Source organism: Ornithodoros turicata, unplaced genomic scaffold (genome assembly GCF_037126465.1).
Source record: "Ornithodoros turicata isolate Travis unplaced genomic scaffold, ASM3712646v1 Chromosome34, whole genome shotgun sequence".
Lineage (NCBI taxonomy): Eukaryota > Metazoa > Arthropoda > Arachnida > Ixodida > Argasidae > Ornithodoros > Ornithodoros turicata.
In genome coordinates, this window is record NW_026999361.1 from 427,118 (window position 1) to 444,272 (window position 17,155).

At 44.2% G+C, this 17,155-nt stretch overlaps 2 long non-coding RNA genes across 2 annotated transcripts; both read left to right on the forward strand.

The window, feature by feature from the left end:
• The first annotated feature begins 3,235 nt into the window (after positions 1 to 3,235).
• LOC135373878 (uncharacterized) lies at positions 3,236 to 5,511 on the forward strand. Its single transcript, XR_010416642.1, has 3 exons — positions 3,236 to 3,300; positions 4,021 to 4,220; positions 5,499 to 5,511. It is a non-coding gene; the product is annotated as an uncharacterized LOC135373878 (long non-coding RNA).
• A 17-nt stretch (positions 5,512 to 5,528) lies between these two features.
• On the forward strand, positions 5,529 to 7,902 carry LOC135373879 (uncharacterized). Its single transcript, XR_010416643.1, has 2 exons — positions 5,529 to 5,658; positions 7,871 to 7,902. It is a non-coding gene; the product is annotated as an uncharacterized LOC135373879 (long non-coding RNA).
• The last annotated feature ends 9,253 nt before the right edge of the window (positions 7,903 to 17,155 follow it).

Genomic DNA, 17,155 nt, shown 5'->3' on the forward strand with positions numbered 1-17,155 from the left:
TAAACTCTGCATCAGATGGAGACAGTCGTAAACGAAAGCGGGCCCTGCCTCAACATCTTGGTGAATACATGGAGGTGCCAGGCCTAGGTAACGCAAAAATTGTCTGACATGAAGTCTATACGCTATGTCAGTTGTGTGCACAGCCCCTCGGCTGTGCCCCGTTCTCCTCCTGCCTGCGAAACCATCCCATTGAATCCCTCTGAAATAACAACATTTCGACTGTGAAGCCATAAGGCTCAGACTTTCAACATAGTTAAGGCCCTTCTTTATCTGCGGTTCCGCGAAAATTCGCGGAATTTTGGGTCTGGCGCGCAATATGAGGTTTTGCGCAGGATTTTGCAGAAACCGTGTGCTTAACCCAATTTATGCTCGAGGGACTTTGCTGGCACCGGGCCGGCTTGTGCTACATCGTAGATGTGCCAAACTGATAAGGCCACCAGGCTGCTGTGAACAACCCTTTAACTCCTCTCTCTAACTCTCGGGGATTCCGGAGTGGTATGCAAATGTTGGCCCCTGCTTTGGTGTCCATAGCTGTCAAGTATGTCTGTGTGACAGTGAACTCTGTACATGCAGAGAGGTCACTTACCAAGTACAATTTGATAGTCGGTGACAAACGTCACTCCCTCTCAGAAGAAAGTACAATGTATCTTGTTATGCTAAGTAACAAATGTGTTTGGAGTTGTAACCGTCTTCCTCCACACTAAGAGCTAACAGAGAGCATTTTCTGTCTGAACTAGGGCAATTTGCCTTTTACCACGGAAAAATGCAGAATTCATAGTTCCCTGCTGCGGAATTCAGGATTTGCCGCAGCAGAAAAAGAAGGGCCTTAACCATAGTGTTGTAGCCCTTCTGTGAATGTTGCATAATTGCTGCCTCCTGAGCGGCAGACACCATGTCCAACACTTTCCTCCTCTCACGCGCAGGGACACACTTGCATGGTGTACTGTGGCCTTCCGAATAAACATCACTGGGTAACTATCAAATGGTTTGAAAATGGACCGCAACCCAGGAGAGCTCATACTAATAACATACAAACACTGGCTTAAACAACACCTAACATAATTTACTGGTGACGTTTAGACAGCTATGTGAGCATCCTCATCAAACAAACAAAATGCACAGGACCGATTCCTGATCTAATGTAATGGTGATGCTCTTGTAAAATTCATGGAGCATTCAGGAGGGGATTTTGGAAATACTGGCACATCCAGCTTCATTTAGGCATAAAAGCAGGACTTGTACTCGAACTATTTGATGACTGCTGTAAAGGTGTCTCAAAGTTACCTGTAAATTTTGTTTCCTGTCGTTTGTTTGTTTGTTTATGTTACCAACATTTGTCCATTAGTCGAATGTTGAATAATAATGTTTCACTAACAATAGAAATTTTAGAATTGGGTACATTTTTCCCCTTCCAGGTTCTCAACCTCACAGAAAGCGAAAGCGCATTCAGGTGCCTGAATCGGACTCAGATATTGACGAGCCTGACGACATTTCCACAGGTCTTCCCCCTTTCCCAGGAACCTTTTCTGATAAAAGTGTCGATAGTAAGTCACACCACAGTGTCTATGGCATGTATTCCTTCTACATGTGAGTTGAGTATGCTGATTGCTCAAGCGGAAATCACTCACTACGTAGCCGCCGCACAACTTCACCCACAGCGAGCGTTGTGCCACGCAGCTCTTGCGGCGATTCTTCTTCTTCTTCGTCTTTCTCCGCAGTGGCGCATAGCACGGGGCAATTAGCCACGGATCGTGACATGAGGGCCCAGTTAATGACGGTTACGTGAAGCGATGAGAGGATGAGATGAATGAAATGACTGAATAAAAGATGAGCGGGGGAATGGAATGACGACCTGACAATCTACCAAAAGACAGAATGGAAGATGCCGACAGTGGAACATCGTGGGCACGGAGCGGGACGGCTAGGAACATGGCGCGTTGGGATGAGTAGCGCGAACAGTGGAGAAAAAAGTGTTCAATAGTTTCGTCTTGTTGGCAGTAGGGGCAAAGAGGAGAGACAGAGCGGCGAATTCTATGGAGGTAGTAGTTTAGCTGGATGACGCGACAGCGAAAACGCGTGAGCAGAACCTCCATTCGCCGCGAACCACAAAGGAGAGGGTTCCAGCCAAATTCCAGGTGCGCTAGTTCAGGCCGCGCGCGGAGCTGCTGTTGGAGGGCAGCAGCTCTACGGAGGCTGTCGAACCTTTTGTACATTGCGTATAGAACCGTAGGAATGAGGGGTAGAACAGCGAGGTGAGTAGATGCGACGGCGGCACGCGCAAGAGAATCCGCGACTTCGTTAGCGGGAAGCCCGCAGTGGCCGGGAACCCATGTCAGAACAATTTCATGGATGAAGGAGGGAGAGAATGTGAGAAGCAGGTCACGTTCATGCGAGCTCCTGACACTGTCCAATTTGGAGACTAGGGACAAGGAGTCGGTGAAGAAGCAGACTAGATTGTGCGAGGACGGCACGGCTTGGAGCGCCATCAGAAGAGCCACTAGCTCTGCAAAGTAGATCGGGATGTAGTCAGGGAGGCGGATGCTCCTGCGCACGCCCATGGATGGTATGAAGAAGCCAATGCCCGCTTTCTCGTTTACGACAGAGCCATCGGTGAAGATCGCAAGGTGAGAGGAGAGTGAACTAACGTGACTGTCGAGGAGCGCGGAGAGTACTGCAGGGGGAGGAAGGTTGGCGCGACCAGGGTTGAATAGGGGCACGACGCGGATACTGATATCCGGAGCGGGAGCAGCGGGCGACGGAACCAACCTGGATAAGCTGACCGGCATCGCATAGAGCTGGAGGAACAAGCGTTCGGCGAACGCCAGTTGCGGATAGATCCTGGGGGTCCACCGGAGGGCGCGGAAGGACACGATACTGGTGACGCGGAAGGCAACGCGAAGGAAGTGCTGACTAGAGAAAAGAAGTAAAATACAGCGGAGGGTTAGGGTGTTGAATCGGGAGGACAAAGGAATAACGCCACTCTCAGCATAAAGGTGCGATATGGGTGTAGTGATCGTGACATCAGATACACTGTTCCTCATTGTTTTTTTTGTCATGTTTTTTACACTGTTACATTGTCCGGCAGAAGACACTGTTGATGAACTCTCGACTCAGAATTCTGTGGACCTGCCCTCTCCTAGCCCTTCAGGTATGTACACCTGATTGCATGATGTTCTCAAATGAGGCGATAGCCATGCAATCTTCCAGATTATACGACTGAACCAAGTATTATTCTTTCAGGAAATGACAGTCTTCGTCAAATGCTCAGCAAGCAGCCAAGAAAGGTTTTGCCGCCCCAAGGTGCTAATCCTGTTGACAAAATTCGTGTTTACAATCCAAATTTTCAGATGCATTTTAGTGCTGGTGTCTCCAGGTTACCACTTAGTTCTACTATGTGCATTTTAGGGTCCTGCAAATATAGTAGCTCCCTGGCTTAAATAAAGTAGCACTTTTCATTATTAGTGAATCAAATATTTCGAATATTACTGCTGACAGTATGCAGGTTTAAATTAAGTATTTTTTCTCTAGTATCAAGGATGATGTTTGCAAACAATGCCCGTATGTACCTTATGAAAATTATAGCATACATCGCAGGCATTAGTTGTGCATAGCCTTTTTGTGTAGCCCGTTTGGCACTCATGGGCTGCATTTCCCTTTGCTGTCTCACCATGAAAGGTTAGATATTTCCAGAGGTAGCTGTCATGTCCAAAGGAGCTTCCAGCATTCTTGTAGGGGATTTGCCCTTCTGCGTGTTGACTACACGTCATACACAGATACATATGTGGCAGCTTTGGTGTGGGGAAGCTCATACACGCCAAGTGAAAAGGAGCTTGAGACAGCTGACAGGAGGAGGCACTATGTGAACATCTCTTTTCTGAAAAGAACTGAAAATCTGTGATTTTGTCCTTCCATTTCCTCTTTTTTTTCTTGCTTTTGTCCCTTGCATTTCAGACTAATATCATGTGCCACAGCTGACAATATTGCCATAATGACTAGGACTTCTTTATTTTTTTCAAACAGAATTTCAGCACCAAGCGATGATGCTCCTACAAATGATGCGCCTCACACAACTACAGCAGGGTGAACTGCTACAGCAGCTATGTTCAGACCATATCCGCGCCTTTGAAGCTGCTCCAAATCTTGTGCAAACCGCTTTTGATAGTGTGGAGGAGTTCGAGAGGTTCAACGCTTCTCTGACTGAATGCAAGGCATCACAGCTGGTAATCGACCTTTTTATTATTAATGTGAATTGGCTGCCAACAAACTAAACAATTTTGAGATATAAACTGCGAAGAAACATTCTGATGAAACACTGCGCAGAAACGTCTCTTTATGTGTTCCTGTCTTGAATTATCAGAATTTAAGAGACACCCATGACTTGAAAACCCGGGACGAGGTAGGGACGATAACAGACAAACACAAACACGTGTTTGTGTTTGTCTGCATGTTATCGTCCCTACCTCGTCTCGGGTTTTCAAGTCATGGATCGTCACCACCAGCTCGCTTGCTACCTAACTTTCCTTTCGTTAAGAGACACCTTTGTAAGTATTGCAGTGGTACAAAGGTGTAATCATAGGTACAGTCACCATATATCTACAATGCAAAGTGTGCAGTTTCACGTGTACTGCTTTAAAAATGCAATGGCATATTATTAACCAGTCTTGATTAATATCACAGGTTAAACAAAGGAATGAGCACAAGGCTTGGCCGCCGAGCGCAACATGGTTACGGAAAAAAATGGTGGTGTCCTTACCAAAAAAACAATGCAACATGTTTTGTTGCAGCTAATAGATGACATGTCAAACTACCTTTTGCAGCAAAATTAACGAAATAAGTATTGCAGTGGCTTGCACAGATGGCGTCCAAGATGAGCAAGTTTGGCGAGTTGCTTCTACTTACAGCCGTCTGCTTGCTCTACCACAGAAGCTATATAAATGATATCTACACCATTCGATAGAGAATGAGTTAGCGGTTCTAATGAACCTACTTTTAAGGGATTGCGAGCACCCGCTCATGAACAGTAAAAGTTTGAAATCGTACATTTCTTGCCAAAGTGCAATATCCAGGACTTTTTTCGTAGTGCTCCTTTAAAGTAGGAGTCACGAGACTTTTTCTACATGCTGCCCTGTACCCATAATTTTTATCAGCCAAATTTAAAGGATGTGGTAAGGCAAGAAGCACTGTTCTACGAGGCCAAAGTTGGGGAAAAATTCGAAGCAACATTTGCCGCCGCAATTTTCCGCTTCTCCACATCGGAAACGGTTCATCGGATGGAGCACGGAATTGTTGTCATTAATTGAGATGCTATCTAACATATATTTTTTCATGGAAATTAAAAATTGTCAGTTCCCCACCCGCGTCGATTTAAAATGGAACTACCCAGGTATAGATCTTCAATGCCATCCAAACTGAGAGCAGTGTGGATGCAGAGTCTTGCGATGCAGTAAGATTCTCTCTTTCGTGTTTTGTAATTTTTTGCGTGGTGTATTTGTTTGCAGGTAGAGGAACTGTGCCACATTGGAGGGAATCACCCAGGTCAGGCAACACGCAACATGCTGAGCTACCTCATCACTGACTCCTTGGCAGAGGAGTACAGCTGGCTCGGTCAAAAGGGAAAGAGAAAGTTCGTTGAACTGAAGGTTCCAGGGATCATTTTTAGTATGTATGCCGCAGCTTTCAAGTTTCTAATTCTTGTGAGTCTGGACCAAATTGCAATTACGATTCCGAACAGTACTTCATTTTCTCCCCCTCTGCTTTACCCCTTAGTGCTTGCGTCAGTTATAGCAAAAGTTGTAGGAAGTCAAATATAGTTTGCCCCATGACCTTGGAGAGGGGATTTTTAATACATATTTCTTCACGTATAACGACAATAATCATGTATACTTAAAACACTGTATGTGTAGCTGACAGACGCAACGTAGTACACAAAGTCAAGACAGACAATGTCACACACTTTCAACCACTGTTTTACTAGATGGTTGAAAGTGTGCGACATCGTCTGTCTCGTCCTTGTGTACTACGTCTCGTCTGTCAGCAATATGTACCAACCTGCCCGCTCTTTGTTACACTGTACGTGTGGCTCTGTACACCTCACAGCTTCAACAGCTACAAAAAGAAAAGATAGAAATTGCCCTATATTTCTGTTTTTGTTCTGATTGTGATCTACTATCTCTATTGATAAGTATAGAAAGGATGAGGTGCTAAGGGGTCTTTGAGGAATTATCATAGAGCATATTGCATCCCGATCCCGTTGATAATTCACCTTGAGGAGCCTGGGTATAGCCGCTCTACAAAACTGTGAGTGCAGAGAGATAGGCTCTCTGTATTATTTCCCGAAAACAGACTTCCTTCGCGGCCCCCACACCTTCACATACACACGCCGTACCAGACGAATCATGTGAACCAGTGACTCTGTAAATTTCTTCAAACTCGCGGGCTGCCTTGCATGCGTGGACTGGCCTGTGGACGCGGTGTAACCTGACACCTGGCTGGTTTGCGCGTCCCGAGGGGTGCAGTTTGGGCTGGAGTTCCGAACGAAGCGGATACTAAAGTAAACACGGCCCATGTAAAGGAGTTGTCTTTCTTCTGTGACTCCAAATTCTCTATCATACAACTGGTGAGCCTTTACACTCTGCAACAGCATGTTTGGCAGTGCCACGGTTTAGCTGTAGAAAGGGAGTTGCCTCAGACAGGAGCCGCTGATATTTCGAACAGAGACTGTTCTTCTTCTGGGCACCGTCCTCATCATTAGCAGTGTATCTAAAGGGTTAGGTGTGACGTGTAAAGATTCATGCGAATTGCGGGTCAACAGTCCGGAGAAAAGAAAGGGTCCGTCGGGCTTCTACAGCCGGAGTGAATGGCCGCTTTGTTAGAGTGTGCAGGGGATTATGTGAACGGAGTGATCTTGGTTCCAGACTCGTTACAGAAAAATGAGAGGTCCATGAACACGAGGACAAAACAGGACAGAAGGCAAGAATTAGCGAAAGATAAGGAGGTTAGTGGTTACATGGGGAAAATTCCAGAGCGAGCAAAGCCTTTCTTTTTATTGCTTTTTTTATTTTTTATTGTTTATTTATTTATTTTTTATTTGCTCACTCGCTAGACTTTGCTCGCTCTGGAATTTGCCCCAAGTAACCACTAACCTCCTTATCTTTCGCTAATTCTTGCCTGTTGTCCTGTTTCGTCCACGTGTTCATGAATCTCCCATTTTTCTGTAACCAGTCTGGAGCCAAGATCACTCCGTTCACATAATCCCCTCCACACTCTAACAAAGCGGTCATTCCCTCCGGCCGTAGAAGCCCGTACGGACCCTTTCTTCCCTCCGGGCTGTTGACCCGCAATTCGCATGAACCTTTAAACACGTCACACCTACCCCTTTAAATACCATGCCAATCATGAGGACGGTGCCCAGAAGAAGAACAGTCTCTGTTCGAAATATCGGCGGCTCCTGTCCTGGGGCAACTCCCTTTCTACATCTCTACCCGTTCGCTGGATTTCTACCCATCCACGGTTTAGCTGGTAATTTCAAATAACACTGCCAGGGAATAACAGTGTAAAAACACTGGATGTGGGCAGCAATTTGACTTGTCATGCTTGAGTGTGAAATTGACAACTTTTCCATATTCCTTCCATTGATGTCAGACAGTGTATCAAACAATTTTAGAAAACTTCCTGAAACGTACCTAACGAGTGCAATTCTACTGCATAGATGACCCTACATATGGAACTAAAAACTCCGGTTTTGATCCCTTGTAACAAATACAGACAGCTCAGGAAATGAACCGAAAACTGCTCGATATGGCCTGTGTTTCAGTGCTCCTCTATTTTATCCCCCACGGTGACAAGGAATCTTAATTGCCATTTGTTTCAGGAGCTGTACGGGCCAATAAAAAGACAACAGCAGCTACGAGGGTTGAAGTTGAGGCAGCGATAAAGGCTTGGTTGCGCCACGCGAAAGATCGCGAAGGCAAGAAGAAGTCTCAGACTGATGCCTGTTAAGGTTTTTCCTTCATTTCTGGGAGCTGATCCTTCATTGCGTTCTGAAATTTTCTTAAATTCGTGATTAGTTCTTCTTTTGTGAAACTTGTTGAACATATTTATTCCGGCTGAGGTCTACCTAGAGGTGTTATATTGATAATGAATTTTCATACTTAACCCATTTAATTAGTGGAAATAAGCTGGCACTTTAAATCCCAAAGTCATCCCCTACCGCTTTGCAATTTAAACTGCCTGTCTACTTCCAGTGATTAGAATACTAAATATGACAGTTCATTACTGATACTGTACCAACTTTAGGTATGCCTCATCCAGAATATATATATTCAACTGGTTTTCCCAAAGAAGACCTCACGAATTTAAGAAAATTTTGGCCAAACATACATGCGCCTTCTGTATGCTGTGATAAATATATATGCTGTCTGTGATACATTAGAATATACAGTACAAAACACTGTTTATGCATAAGAAATGTAATAAACATATCTAGAGTTGAGTCATGGATTTATGTCTTGATGTAGTAATCTCTCATCACACCATAAAAACACACCAACATCCCTTTAAGGTCCAAAGCACATCCCACGAAGGCTCTGAAGCATGCCCTATTAAGGCCCAAATCACGTCTCTTAGGATGTCTTTATGACATAATATGGGTGTTTCTTCTATCATCCATGGGACGTCCTGGATGACGTCATCTGGATTAGTATGGACATCCACAGGATGTCAATATATCCTGATAAGGATGTCTCAGAGTCATCCTAGAGACATTCATGGTTTACTGGGTTTATGTTTACCAGAGAATGTAATGCATACATGCAAGGCATTCGGCGTTTCGTGGATCACCGGAATGTTGGCCAAAACTTGATGCATTCTCTGCATCATGAACAATACTATGATATGGCAGGCTAAGAGCTCTAAGAGCAGTAGGTCAATAAATAACTTGTAGTAAATGTTACTAATGCCCGTGAAAACCATATCTACACAAAGCGTATGCTTCTCAGTAAAATGAGAGAGTGTCCTAGCGTCCTTACGCACACAAAACATATGCACATACAGTGTTGTCAGTTTGCTTTACATTACTGATTTCTAAACAAATTTTTGCTGGGGACATGGTGAGCATTGTAGCGTCAAACTTGCTCTCACATGAGTCGAGACATGTATGCGATCGAGGAATCTCTGCAGCAGTACAAGATGAGTAAATGCTCTGTAGTGCACGTAACTAAGATCTACAAAATGGATATTCACACAAAGCATACGCTTATCACTTTTTCCGCACATATACGCTTAGCACTTAAGACACGCAAAATGTGAAACACAGATGTGTGCACAAAAGTGTGCAGAAAATTTGTCATTAATTTGCTGGAATAACTTCTTGATCTCTAAACAAAAATTTGTTTACAAGGACATGGTGAACGTATGGGCCCTGAACTTGCTAAGTAATAAACCGTAATCGTTCTCTATGTCTGCATGCCACGGTGTCCTTCAGAATAACTTTGGCCACAGCAATCACGTGCACAGGACTTTCAGCAAACTGTCACGCTTGCAGTGCACATTTAGCCATTGTCTCTCTGCAATGATCTTAAATGTACTGGTGATAAGTGGCTCCAAAGCAACACATACTCTTTGCCCAGACATAAGCACACCACAGCGAAGGACATTTGCACAAATAAAGAAGGATAAGATACACTGAAACTAGCATTCATGAAAAGAGGTAGCTGCTCCTACTAGTAAAGAAGGATAGTGATACAGCCAAAAAAGGCTATTTGTTTTGTTGAAGAGGTGACAAGCAGCTCACCAATGTCCTTCGGGTTTTCATTACTGAAGTACATTAGGACCGCAAAGTTTGAATAACCATGATTGATGATGCGAGAGGCAGCTCAATCAGATAATGATCTTTAAAACTTTCAGCATTGTCTTCTGTATTTTGCTGTGCCCTCCCTGGTAGTTCTTGGTGGCTTTGCATCAGGATTATATGCCACTGAGGTCTGGTGCAACTTTCAAAAAGGTCCATAATCGGTAAACCGAATCGTGGTTACAGGCTCGTGCATGACAGCAGCCATGTGAGCTGGAGTGTCTATTAGCAGCCGCTAAGGATATCAACCACAGCATATATGAGCCGTTACTGCTTTTACTCATTTGTTGATTCTTTTTCAAAGTTTACGCTGACCCATTTCTGTGCCGTGCTGGCTCTGGTGGGACAGCCTGCGGATATCCTCGGGACAGTTGCCGTAGCGTGTCCCGTGACGGACGTCCTGGGTAGTCCGAAACTTGTCCCGTATGGGACGCGGACGACGGGACCGAAATGGGACATCCTTGGGACTTTGTGTGTCGTCTGGGATAATATTCCGAAATCGATCATCCATGTCCCCGTCCTGGGCAGATGTCCCAGGGAAGTCCCACGAGGATGTGAATATTTCCCCTTCAAAGGCCGTGTTCAAGCTGTCCGGCGATGATCCGTCCAGGGCTGGAAACGGACGCACCTGCGCCGCGTCGCCCGGTCGCAACGGTCGTTGCACGTTGCACTGTGAAGTGCAATCATTGTGCAACCGCAACGATGCCGCAGGGTCTAATCTGCGTGTAGTTTCGGAATTGAAATTGCAGTGGTAGAGGGCTGGATTCAGTTTTTTGGCGTTTTTTAGCTTATTTTGCAATACGCCATGGTGGAATACGAATAGATACTATTACTATGTGTCTGCGCACACGTTTCGCATTTGCAAATATCGTGAGTACGAAACTTGTGCTTGCTATGTTCCGCTAAACGCAGACTAACTGCCCGTGCGATTTGAATGGGTTTGAGGTGCGATGATGAAGCGGTCTCTGCTTCCGCTGTAGAAATGAGGATTGGACGACCTGATTTTGAATGTAATTGAACCGATGTATTCCGGAATCCGCTTTTCACTCTTGCAATTCAGGTGAGTTTTTTTCCGCTAGCATCCATGTGCCGTTTGACTGATTTGATGCCACACGAGCGACTCTCGATTCCTTGTCAGGTCATCTATCTGTGTTGCGAAGCTTACACCACAAAGAAAAGAACCTACTTCAAAACTGGTAAGGTAGATCAGTTTGGTGTAATGTTTTGTGGTGGTCAAGTTTATTCTGAACGCCTGCCTTAGTGGCCTGCCTTACACCATCAGTTGCTGTTTTTAATGTCAGTTATGCCGAACTTCATGGTTGTGTCATCTTTTATTTGCTTCGATTTTCCTTGTATTTCTTCTATAGGAAGATCATACTCCACGGCTCACGTGGCGCATGATTCAAGGGTACTGCAGTATGATTTTAGTGCTCATGGCAAACAGCGTCTCCTCACTCTTCCGATCTGAAGCAACGTAAGAAAAAGGGAGATTTTGGCACACTGATTAAGTTATTATGTCCCAATCTACAACTTTGGAGGAATATAAGTGCATGTGCTTCAGATTTGACAATGTGTATGACATTCATGTTCTTTGAAGCTCAATGTGCCAACAATAAATGTACAATCTCAAGCGCAGTCTACTTTCCTTTGATGTTTAGGTTGCTTCACCTGGCATGACGACAAGATTCCTGCACAAAGTACAACGCAACGAAGAAGCAATCAAGTCGTGGTTTACAGGATACATCAGAACACTTGTCGCGAAAGATTTGATGAGTTGCCTGCAAGGAAGCACCAAGCTGCGCAAATTGAAAAGACTGTTGCAAAACTTATTCATGTGTCTGTGAGTATGTGTGTGTGTGTACAGAGGAACATTTGCGTTGCATGTTGATTACTCCAATCGTTTTGCCCCATCCAAACATCCTTCGAATCGCTCGTAAATTATTTACTTCTAGCGAATTTAGAACATACTTTCGCTCTGATAATTTGGGTGTATTTAGGGAATTGATGCTTAGGGTTTAGTATACATTAAGCATTTCATTTTCCACAAACTGTTTTTGTTTCATTCCAAAAGATCCAAGAGCATGTTCATGATCTAGCATAATATCAAGATATCATTTGGAAGTGCTACAGTTTTTTCATTCGTTCTGAGTCAGCTCACATTATACTTTGCACAGATTCAATTTGGGATACGTTGAGGTAGTATTTGCAGTTGATTATGATTCGATATTCTGTGGAATTTGTCCAAATTTGGCGTTTATACGGGGCTGTAAAATATTCGTGTGCCTATACCTTATGCTCTATAACGGTGTAGCTTTGTGAGTAACTGTCCTCATGATTTTTGTAAAATGGAAATTTTTTAGTCAAATTTACAACTCGTGCACAAATGGAGCGTATGGGTGCCCGCATGAGAATTTGCATGTTTTTATATCATGGTTGCACAAGTGCTCGAGCAAAAATATATTAATTACTTGTAAAGTCTGCCCAGGAACATCCCGCAACACTCAAAGGCAGGCCTCTCGACTTACGCCACCGACCACTCTGTCGTGTTGTCATTGCACGACACATATCCCTGAAACGTTTCAGGCTTAGTTTCGGCTATATTCATAACATCACTTCTCTCTGCTGTACAGACATTGGACAAATTCATTTTGTGTGCCCCATGAGACTGGACATAACTTTTCAACAATTTTTCGCGTATATATTGCAGCACATGTTCTGATGGACGGTACTGCTGTGAGGTGTAAGCGTCATCGCAACACAAATGCCTTACTGTACGTGTATCATGCGTAAAAATAAATCACTTCTGTCCTTTATAGTGATTTCTATATTTTGATTAATATAATGGTTAAAAATCAACAAAACATTTAAATTTCAACATGAAAGAGTACTTCCATCCGTCGTCCGTCACGCATCCCGCATTTTCAAATGGGACCGCCGTGGGAAGTAACTGAGATGTTCGAGGAGCTGACAAAACGGTGTCCGTGGGACGTCTTTTCTCCCACTTGACCCGTTCCACAGAATGTCGTGAGATCCCGTTTAAGACATCCGTGGGACCTCCGTGGGATCAATTTGTTCTGTCTGGACGGGCATTCATGCAATATCTGTGGGATGTCCCAGAACGATATTTGTGTTTCTACTTAATCGAGTAAATCACAGATGCCCTAGGTACGTCTGCAGGATATCGCGCTTTGGACATTTGAATGGAGGAAAAGCCTGGCGATGCCTTGGATACTCATGAAAGATCCTGTACACGAGATTTTGGGACTGGTTGAACGTAACAGGAACGTCGCCACGGCGTTGACTGAAGATATGCGAATAAATGTGAAGTTTATGACATCTTGTTCTGACAGCCACATTTTTGTTGTGCTGAGAGCAAATACTTCTCTAAACGTTAAGTGGATGGGGGAACAAGCAAAATCGTTATATATTTCTACGCTCGCGTGCTGCTAGCCGTAAAAGTATTTATCTATATTCGTAACGATCGTCAAGCAACAGTGGAATTTGATCACTTTTATAGCTCCACTCAGCAGCTAATCCCATTATAGACAATAGCTTGAATTAAAAACAGTATCTGGCATGAAGGAATGTGAGAAACGTTATTGGTTGTACCATGTCTCTGCAGATTCACGGGTTGATTGCAAAGAAGCACCTCCTCACCGTTACACGTCTATCACGGCTCAAATACGTAACGAACTTGCCCCAACTGCCTTTATTTCAGTATAAGCTCTGGGCATTTTGTCAGCATAAGCCGTTGTGAATGCTCTGGTCTCCCTTCAAATTCGCGTACGCGGGGGAGGGGACAAAAGGGAGCCTGCTCTTCTTTTTAGTGGGGAAGCACGTGTCGTAACATGGTGGACCGTGCGTCAGAGTTTGGTCGAACGCTGGCGGGGCTTACTACATTCCCTGAATTTTTGACCTTGTAAAATTAACATTGTACATAATACGTATACAAATACATATATATTTACATACATATCAGATACGTATTAACTAAAAGCAAGTGCATGTTTGGACCTGCTTGCATGATGTCCCATGTACGTCCATATATCCTAAAAAGACGTTCCCGGGATATTCGGAGGATCTACAAATGACAAAGAGGTGCTAGCCCACAGAACGTCTCGGGGATACAATTGGACTCTGTGGCAAAGTCCGTGGGATATCCCAACGTCCGAAATAGGATATCCTGTAGACGTTTTCTGGGTATATATGGTTTGCTGGGTGCGTCAACCTGTACACCTATTTCTCTAGAAAATTCCTCAAGCTCCGGCTGAAATTCAAGTTGTTTCATGTGAACTTAAATTTCAGCAATTTCTTTTAGACATGGTAACCTCAAGTGCGGTATACTCACAGATGCAATCCAACTCACTGCAATGATCTTCATACTCTTCCTCATTCATCCCCACTAGACGCACAGGCAGATCGTGTTGCGCACTGAGGGATGTGTCAAGAACTTTAGAAACCCCACCTGGAAAATGTCACGACCAAATTCTTTAATGCACAAGGAAAAGTTAATTTGATCCCACGTTGTACATGACGAACACCACATAATTAATATCTTGCGGGTCAATGCATGAGATATTACTGTTAACAACATTCCAATAAACCTGTTCTGGGCCCTATCAACTTCCTCATCACTGTTTATACCGATGTCACTTGCTTCTTGGTTTGATGGTCCTGGTCTGATCCAGAATTCGATGGCAGGCTTTCACATGGAATCTCTGGCTAACCGGCACCTACATCAAAAGTATCAACGATTGAAACAGTGCTCAATTTTTTGCAGTCTACTCAGCAGTCTATTGACGCAATGGTGCGCTGGTCCTTGGACCGTCGTTCGGCATAAATGCCCAATACAAATCCAGTGAGCCTGTTTTCACAGTGCTGTTCGCAACGTCATATTGCTCGACTGAGCCATCACTTGTGATTGCGCAGGGAATGGTGTCCAAATAATATGAGCTCGCGTGAGGTTCCTGGTAGAGTGTTGTCTGTACCCCTGATATTAAGCATAAACTATTAACATACAAAGTAAACACTAAGGCAATAGCGCTCACCGATCTTCCATCGCTTCTCCAATCTCGAGGCACGATTTGACATTGCGGCTTCCCTCCTGTCGTGCACGCGAACAGGCAAGTTTTGGCTAGGCGCCGCACCTGGCGCCACGTTTCTACTTTTCCATCCTTTGTTAGACAGGAAACACAAAATGCGTTAGAAAAACGGAAACCCTCTTGTGTAGCTGCCACTGACAAACCAAAAGCAACGTACCAAACAAAGCGGCATCCACGGAGTACACGATGTACCCCGTCCTTCTTCCCTGAAGTGATTGCTACATACACGACAGTAGGATGAAGTCAACTTGCCCATCCTTAGTTTCACGAGCCACTCTTTTTTTTTTTTTTTTGTCAATTTGGGATCCTGCGGGTATACTTATGAAAGCTTACCCCTTTTTCCGTTGCGTACGTCTTGCATTGCGGTACTGAGAAAACCAATACATTTTCTCTTACAGGAGAGGTCGTTGAGCTTACTCCAAAGTGTAGTTAAGTACCCGTAACGCTCAGTTCATTTAAAACCGCAATATCTTGACCTTATATGGGCAAGACTCAGTAAACTCCTTAGCCAAACTTTCCCAAATATCACGCACCGGGAGCCATCCAACTCGTGATGTAACAAGTACCACGTAACACGGCTGACCGCAGCGACGCCAGTGTTGGCTCGCCACGCGAATTGCTGTGCGTGGCTTTCCCGTGTCTGAGGAAAGGGGGGTCCTGGTGGTTGAATGAACCCGGAGGTTGTCCCCAGTAAACCATAAATGTACAAGTGGTGTCCGGGTAGTATCCCAACCTGGATGTTTGGATATCCAAGGGATTTTCGCAGAGAGCCCGTAGACGTCACATGTACGTCCAGGAGACTTAATTTGTCCCACCGTTTTCCACATTTGAGGAACGTCCCACAGATGTCACCACATGATATTTGGATATCCCAGGGATTATTTCAGAGAGCTTGTAGATGTCACGTGTACATCCAGGAGACTTGATTTGTCCCACATTGTTCCAAATTGCAGAAATGTTGCACAGATGTCACCGCAGGATATTCCCATGATGTTGTTTAAATTCCTGGATTGTGTTAATGTTATACGTGTTTTCATCACCATGATAGCAGCTTCTGCAGAGGCAATGCACTATACTAACCAGCAACATCTCAAGTGTTCTAGTAAGGTACATAAGCTTGTTTATTTACGACTACGGTATACAATTTATTGCAAAATGTATTGCAGATTGTGGCATTACAAAGTTTACCACGTGCAGCATAGAAAAACATATCACAACACACTACTCAAGTGTTTTTATCACAGTTTCACATGACTAAATTTATGGCAGTGTAATCTTTATCACAGTGCAATGTAACACTTTACTGAACAAGAGCACAAGGTAAATATAAATGGTAGCGAAGGCGGGAAAAAATACGAAATCTGTGTTAGCAACCCTGCGCCCTTCATGATACACGTGCGAGCGTGGTTGTTGAGGGGCAAACTACGAAGGTAAACAAAAATAATTTAATCGGAGGCGCGAATAATGTCTGTACTAATACAACATGCATATTTTTAACGTAGCAATTCGCGCGGTCTGCCAGTAATACGTAAGATTATAGACAGAGCCGAGTACTCTTCCGCTTCCTGTCGCTCTCCATGTTGTTAGCTACAAGTTTGCTGTATGTTGACTGCGCACTTTGTGACTGTTCATAGCCGTTTTCTTCTTCATCGTCGTTTTTTCAATTTCAAACCACCAAGTCCAACTTGGGATATTCCTCGGGGGAATGCCACATTTCAGGACAGTAGCCAGCTATTGCTTTATTTGAGTGTCAAGAATGTGGACAGTACTGACTTTGGAGCTGTCGGTTCCTCTTCCTGCCTTTGCGACCTTTGTGGGTGCGTGTGAGGAAGCCTTGAATGCCAACGTTAAGGCATTCCTCACCTTCCAAGGGGTCAGGTCCAAGCTGTGTGAAGCGTTGGACATACTTGTGCCAAATACATTGAGTTTGTGTTTTTCATCCGTGTATGATGATCTATTTCACTTTTTTCTGAGGGTACGACTGTTCTGGTTTGCACGAGAAAAGAATGAGGAAGTACGAACTAGTACGTTACGTCAGAAGGCACTGCAGCAGGCAGCGAGACTAAGTTCGTAATCTGTGCACGTTGTTGTGATGTAACAAGAAGTTTTCTTTCCATGCAAAGGGATATGCATGGTTCTGTTGTCTATCCAGTGCTTTCAGTTGTAACCTAGATTACACATGATCTCTTGTAATTCTTTCATTCCT